Genomic DNA, 7,408 nt, shown 5'->3' with positions numbered 1-7,408 from the left:
GCCTTGACTCTGCATCAGATCTTGATCCGACAGTATATATGAACCGTGCTCTCTACCGTCGGATCTAAGTAGATGCCTTGGATGCCTTGACTCTACATCAAATCTTTGATCCAACGGCTCAAAATATATGTTCTCCACCCTAAAGAGCGAGAAGAAACAGGGATTTTGCTCGTAGAGAGAGAATCTTGTGTGCGTGGCCTTTTTAAATGGCATCCATGGGGCTTAAGAGCTGGATTTGGATGTAACGGTGGAGGAAAAGTGTTTTAGCAAGAGCGTTGTGGTCTCACCATATCACTTTTTCATTGGATTCCATCGTTTTTTTTTTTTTTTCCAAGTTATCGGTTTGGGCCCTTTTAAAATATTTTTAGATGGATTTTGAATCTAAAATTTTATTTAGTTGGTAATAATGCTATTATAAATATATAAAAAAATAAATTTTAAATTTTAAAACTGAGTCTTTTACTAATTGACTTATTCCTTGAGACTTTGCCCATTCATGCCAAGAATGCAATAACAACTCGGGTAATAACAAAAAACTCAAATTGAGTAATGACACTATGGGACCCTCTCACATCCGGATGTAGGTAGAATCCTAAAAGATCACCATTAATTTTTTATACATATATCTAGAAAATTTTTGACATGGATATGGGATTTGGATGACTAGATTTATTGATAACTTTTATAGAGATTTATGTCAAAATTTAATGGTGATCATTTGAGGTCATACTTACATGAGTGTAGAAGGGTCTCATTAATCATAAAAATTATATATATATAAAAAAAAGAGTAGTGATCTTATGAGACCCCCCCCACCCCCATGTGTGTAGGACTTCAAATGATCACTATTAAATTTGGTACAGATCTCTAGAAAAATTATCACATGAGCGTGAGACTTGACTTTTCGAGAGATCTGTGTAAAATTTAATAGTGATCATTTGGGGCCCTACACACATAGGTGTGGGAGGGTCTCATAGGATCATTACTCTAAAAAGAATATAAACTAATATAATCGATGCATAAATATTTTAAGAAAATTATACATTCAATTTGGATGTATTTACCACTTATTTTTAGATTCTTAATGTCTAATGCCATATGTTTTGTATTTTTTTTTAATTTATGGGCATTTCTTCGAATAATTTATTTCTCAATAAATTGTTTTTTAAGCACTTTCAATTATTTTCATTGAAATTTAGGCAACATTTTGATCAAAATTAAAATGATGGTAAAAACAAAATATTTGCAATATGGGTAGGAATAACAATCGGGGCGGGCCTAGTTACATACCACACTCTTAAGGCACATTTTCCTATCCTGAGACAAGCACATGAGTACACACATATAGGGGCAAGGGCTGGAGCCAACTCGACCCATGAATGGCCCAACCCACATGTGGCCCATTGGCGGCCCTAATATGAAATATGTCAACTTCCGAATAATAATAATAAGTACTAAATCTCAACCTTAGAAAATGCACCGCTACAACAATCTAAAGCAATTTCCCTTGTTTTATTGAAAATTTAAGTAGCTTTTCTATCGCATTGAAAAGAAAACAAAAGCAAAAGCAAAAGGGCAAACTATCACTAAAAGGCTTGATTAACTTACAAAAATCACTAAAGATGTCACACTATCCTACTTAAAGTTAAGAGTGTTTTGTTTTTTACCGGTGTAAAAATAGAAAGAGATAGAACAAGCTAGAGAGAGACAGGGAGAGGAAGATAGAGAGATAGTCCCATGCCTTTTTCTAACTTCGTCTCCCTCTCTCTAGAGAGAGAAGGCCAAGGGCAAAATAGTTTGCCCTTGACATAGAGTGAAGTGTAGCTTCTTTATTTCATTCCCTTCTTTATTTCATTCAAAGTCTTTTTAAAGAGGGTTTGGTTTGTATAAGGTTACAACCCTAAACAATTAAATTAAGACACACTTCCAAATTTTATCATAATTATAATTTTGGTGTAAAAAATTCTTAGCATGGCTTGATAATCTATTTTTGTTTTTAATTATAAAATATTAAACTTCAAAAATAGTTTAAATCAAGTAGATTTGTTAACACTTGAAAGTGGACGGTCCCTATAATATGTTGCAAGATACATTATTTTTAGGACTCGAAATAATATTGTTTTCTTTATAATCATACATCATATGGTCATTAGAGGGTTTTTCAACATCAAAACAACCTTTTACAATGGGTTTTTGAGGTGTATCTTACTTGTTCATTTTAAGGTTGCAACCTTATATAAGCTTTTCCCTTTGAAAAAATGGATTGTCCGCAAAAGAAATCATTTACCTTTTATACAAGGAGGTCATAATCATTATCGTCCAAGAGATTTTGAAAATGGGTGGTTGTAAAAGTATCATTGATTAAACACAAAATTCCAAAAATAAACTCTCTATCTTCGTGACTCACTCCAAATCATCCAATTTGATATCTAAAGAGTGATAATAGTTGTGTCTTCTTTGTATAAAAGTGTAAAAAAGGTAAATGGTCTCCTCGTAAACAACCCCTTTAAAAAAAGGGAAATGTTTATATGGAGCCTAGGCTCTAAACAATCAAATTAGAGCCTACCTCAAAACTTTCACTATAATAGGTGGTTTTGATGCCCAAATATCATCAAAATGATCATCTCGACATCAAAATACATGGACAAGAGAAAAAAGTGGATTTAAAGTTTTGAAAATAGTGCATCTTGTATCGCATTTTTTGGAAAGTCAATTTTCAAGATTTTCAAAATTTCATAGATTTGTTCAATCTACATAATTTTTTAAACTTTAAATTTTATAACTGAAGGTAAAAATATAATTTAAGACTATTACAAAAAAAAATTGTATTGAAACCATATTTCTCCACATTATTTGAAAATGGGTTCTAATTTGATTGTTTAGAGGCCCCGCTCTTTACAAATCGCACCCTAAAGGGGAGGAGTTTTATATTCCCACATGGTCTCATAAAAAAAATATTCCTTTACCTTTCTCGGCCTTTTGACTAAGATCAATTGTAGGATCAAAAAATATTCCCACGTGATAGGTCATAGGAGAGGCATTTGTTTTTCTATTTTTTTTCTTAAAAACTTTAAAAGAGAAAAGGGTAAGCATTATATTTTTCAAGCCAAAAAGTCTTCTCCGCTCTTGGGAGCATATACTGTCTATTTACTCTTTGGATAAAACCCCTCCTAGGATTTGTTTTAAGGACCCAAAATTTGGAACTAAAGCCTCTTTAATGCATAGATTAACCTCAATAAATTTTCTTTTTTCTAAATTGCGCCCTCCAGACACTTGAAAACATTAATGTCTCAAGATTGAATAAAAACCATCCAATTTTTAGAAGGTGAGATCTAAGTGTTAGAAAACTCACGTTTCAATTTTTTTTTTTTAAAAAAAATAGTCATCTAATGATTCTAAGGTAGTTACCAAAATTTTAGAATGAAAAACATCATTCCAAGTAGGTCATGTGACTGATGGAGTAAATTTAAACTATGCTTTTATAGGAAGCATAGGTTTTTCAATTCATTTATTTTGGCAGGTGGAAAGAGAAATTTCGTAGACCAGCCTGTAACAAAGGCCCTGCACTCAATGTGTCGTCTATTTCCAACCAGTCTAAAAAGTAAATACAATATACCTCTAAGCATTTAGAAAGTCTCCGGCATTCGAGAACATCGCCGGAAAATCTCTATCACCCACCTACCGTTCAAAAAAAAAAAAATCTCTATCACCCACCAATCGTTCGTAGGGGATTTTTATAAACTAAGAAACGGTTGGGTCGTAGTGGTAGCACTCCCATACTTCCTTACCATGTTGTGGTATCTAATCACGTTGACACCACCCACTGACATCTTCAAAAAAACTAACTTTTTAATTTATTTGAAAAATGGGTAGGAACTAGGGACATGCCTTCTCCACTAAATTACCCAAAAAAAAAAATTTATTATAAACAGAAACATGGGAAATTGATATATGGATCCAAACATTACTGTTGCAAGTATCGTCTCACTTTTAAGTTCACATTGTAAACTTCTTGTCAGGGGTGGGAGTCCAAAGAATTTATATAATTGCAACCTTAACATGCATAACTAAGGTGCACCTCAAAAGTCCATCATAAAAAAGGTTTTTTTTTATGTTAAAAACCCTCTAATTGATTATCTCGATGTTGAGATATATAAATATAAAAAGAAAAAAAGATTTTGAGTCTTAAAAATAGTGTTTCTTGCAATACATTATCGAAACCATTCATTTTCAAGATTTTCAAGTGTTTATAGATCTACTTGATTTGAACCAATTTTTAAATTTAAGGTTTTATGATTATAGATGAAAATAGATTCTCAATCTATCCTAAAAAAATTTTACACAAAATTATATTTTTGATAAAATTTAGAGGTGCACCTTAATTAGATTGTTTAAGGTTGCAGCCTCGTGCACAAACTACAAACAAAAAATGTACAAGGAAAACTTATGCGCGTACCACATTTATTTATGGTATCTACAACAGTCTGGTACAATTTTATGTGAAATTTATGTTGAGCTCCGGCATTATTTTTTCCAAATTTACCCTTTGATCCAATATTTCTAATATTGGACTTGACCTTTTTTTAAAAAAAAGAAAAAACAGGTGCAGGGCTCTCAAGTGCAGGGGCATGTCATATCTGGGGTAGTTCGACATTCATAACATCGGACCGCCCTAAATATGCGAAATTCAATGTTTTAAACATCGCACACCATACTGCACAGTTAAGAACATAATAACAAACATGCATTTTTGATATTCCTAATATCCGGCCTAATATCCTGGTTGATGCAGTTAATGCATCACCTATGACTTTTTTATTTCTATTTTGTTCAGTCTTTTTGTGGATTACTTGACTGTAAAGAGAACTGTGGGTTATGCTATGTTTATTCTTTTTGTATTTCTTTTATGTAGCTTATTATATATCGTTTATTTCTATCTATAGAATAGATATCCATATGAAAATATGGTTTATTTTATATTAGGTTATAATTGGATTTCTTTGCAGGAGTTTGAGATATAGGATTCATGTTTTTTTTTTTTTGCATTTTGTGAATACGTTTGTGTAACTTCACATGGTTGTGTTCTAATTTATTTCATGGACACTAATGTGGCCGATTTTAATTTAAGGTTTTCACGGAATTTGGATTTATTAATATTCTTTAATAATTATACATGGCTCACTTGATTATAGAGCGAGATCTTTGTTCTGCACTAATGGTGTTTCTCTCTTATTTGGAGCAATTATTTTTTCGTGGTAACTTGTCCATTAAGAGAAGATTGATCCAATTGATTGCTCCCGTTTCTAGATTGAGTTTACCTATTTCCAATATCTGAGAAATTGGGAAATAGGTTTTATCATTTCTCATTTCATGAAGTAATGTGAGTGTTCATTTCATTTTAATACAAAACATTGTTTTTTTATGAGGTGGGTTGAGCTAACTTTTGTGCAATAATTGTAAAGGCAATTATTTTGGATTATATATTCTTATTTCAAGTTTAGGGTGTCTTTGATCGGTGCAATCTACAAAGCCCTCATTTGAGTTACGATTGTTGCTTTCGAGTGAAGCAAATGATGGGTGAACTTTCTACATGTGAGGGAGTTTGAAAGCCACATATTAAAAAAAAAAAAAAAAAAGGTAACTCATTAGAACAATTAAAGGCACAAAGCGGGGAATATCATGTTACTCGAGCAATATGACAATTATGTATTTAAGATAGTTTTTCTCTCTCTATATATATCTTAAAACTTAAAAATTGAAATGTTAGATAGAGAAACCATCTCAAAATTATTAGAGATAGATACTTCTCGAACTTCAAATATTTAAAGAGAGAAATTACCTCGAATTTCATTTTTTAGAGAAAGAAATTACTTTAAATTTTGTAGAGAGAGAAACTAACTCAAATTCAAGTTTTAGATAGAGAAATTATTTCAAATTTCATATTATTTATTTATTGTCCCTTTAAATAATAGTTTCTGCCCCTAAAAATTTTGAGATGGTTTCTCCCATTAAAACTTGAAATTTAGTATAATTTCTCTCTCTAAAAATTTGAAATTTAAGATAGTTTCTCTCTAAATTTGTTTAGGTCATTTCTCTCACTAAAATTTTATTTTTCAAATTTTAAGACAGAAACTATCTTAAATACATGGTTGGTATTTTTGTCCTAGAAAAGCTACTTTCTTCAAAAATAAAAGCCATTGAGGTTGTTGAAAAGTATCAGGATGAAGTGTGCTTAGAAAGTATGGTCCAGGACGGTATATATAATTTTCCCTTATAAAAAACCCTTAAACATGGTGTTATATACCCCTCTTGAGTGTCGTGCAAGGCAGCACGTAGGGTTGAGAATTTATTTGGTCCGGATTTGAAACCCGAAATTTGGATCTTATTAGGATATGAATCCGAATTAATCCAAGATTTGTATCTGAAATTCAGATCCAAATAAAAAATCTAGATCCAGATAGTAATTTGAGTCAGATCCTGGTAGAGGTGGATCCGATATAGAGTTTTTAAAATATATATATATAATTATTTTAATTCTTAATTATGTTTGAAATTATAATATACAAAATTGGAACTGATTCGGATCCAGATTCGAATTTGATGTATGCTGGTTGGATTCAGATCCAGATCTAGGTGGATCCATACCCGATCTGAAAAATTCTCAACCCTAACAGCATGGGTTGGCAAATGATATTGCCACACACCTAGGTGGACAAATAGTTGTAAGAAAAGACCTGACCAAGTGTACATGAAAGGTTGCATGGTGGCAACAATGAACCGGATCAAGGGTGTGATGAATGGAAGGACATTGCAGGGGGATTTGTTCAAACATGTATGAGCCTTAGGGCTAGGCCAAGGTTCATGCAGACCCTAGTGTAGGACAAGTGTTTTATAAGGACATCAAAGTTATAGTGGGGAAGGCTTATCAAACTCCCTCTAGCATCATGCATGCGGGTTAGGTGGAACCTCATTAGTGATGCACCAAGTGGAAATGAATTTGGGTCTTAGCTCCTGGCGGGTTAGGTTTTTAAGCCATCAAACCTATAGAAGGGAGTAACATCAGCATTGGCCACCTTAGGTGGGTGCTACAAGGTTGGTGTGGCATGGGGGTAGTGACACCACGTTGCATAAGGAATGGATAGGCATTGATGTGGTGCAAGCTTTATTGGCCATGAGAATGGTGATTTGGTATTTAGATGCGTACAGAAGCCATATGAGCCCCTTTCCAGGACCCTTGAGGGGTGTTTGTGGTTCCATACAATAAAGTTGATAAAGCGAATCAGAGCAAGCTAAGGTTCTCTGTCTTTTTTTTCTTTTTTAATTCAGTGGGTAAATCACGCTCCTACTTGTTTTTTCAAATACTTTAAGAATTAGTTTTTTTAATGTATTATTTCAAATACTTTAGGAA

Source organism: Amborella trichopoda, chromosome 3 (assembly GCF_054954075.1).
Source record: "Amborella trichopoda isolate Santa Cruz 75 chromosome 3, AtrichopodaSantaCruz75HAP2 v2.0, whole genome shotgun sequence".
Lineage (NCBI taxonomy): Eukaryota > Viridiplantae > Streptophyta > Magnoliopsida > Amborellales > Amborellaceae > Amborella > Amborella trichopoda.
The sequence above is the reverse complement of the archived record's forward strand: the minus strand, read 5'-3'. Positions refer to the sequence as shown.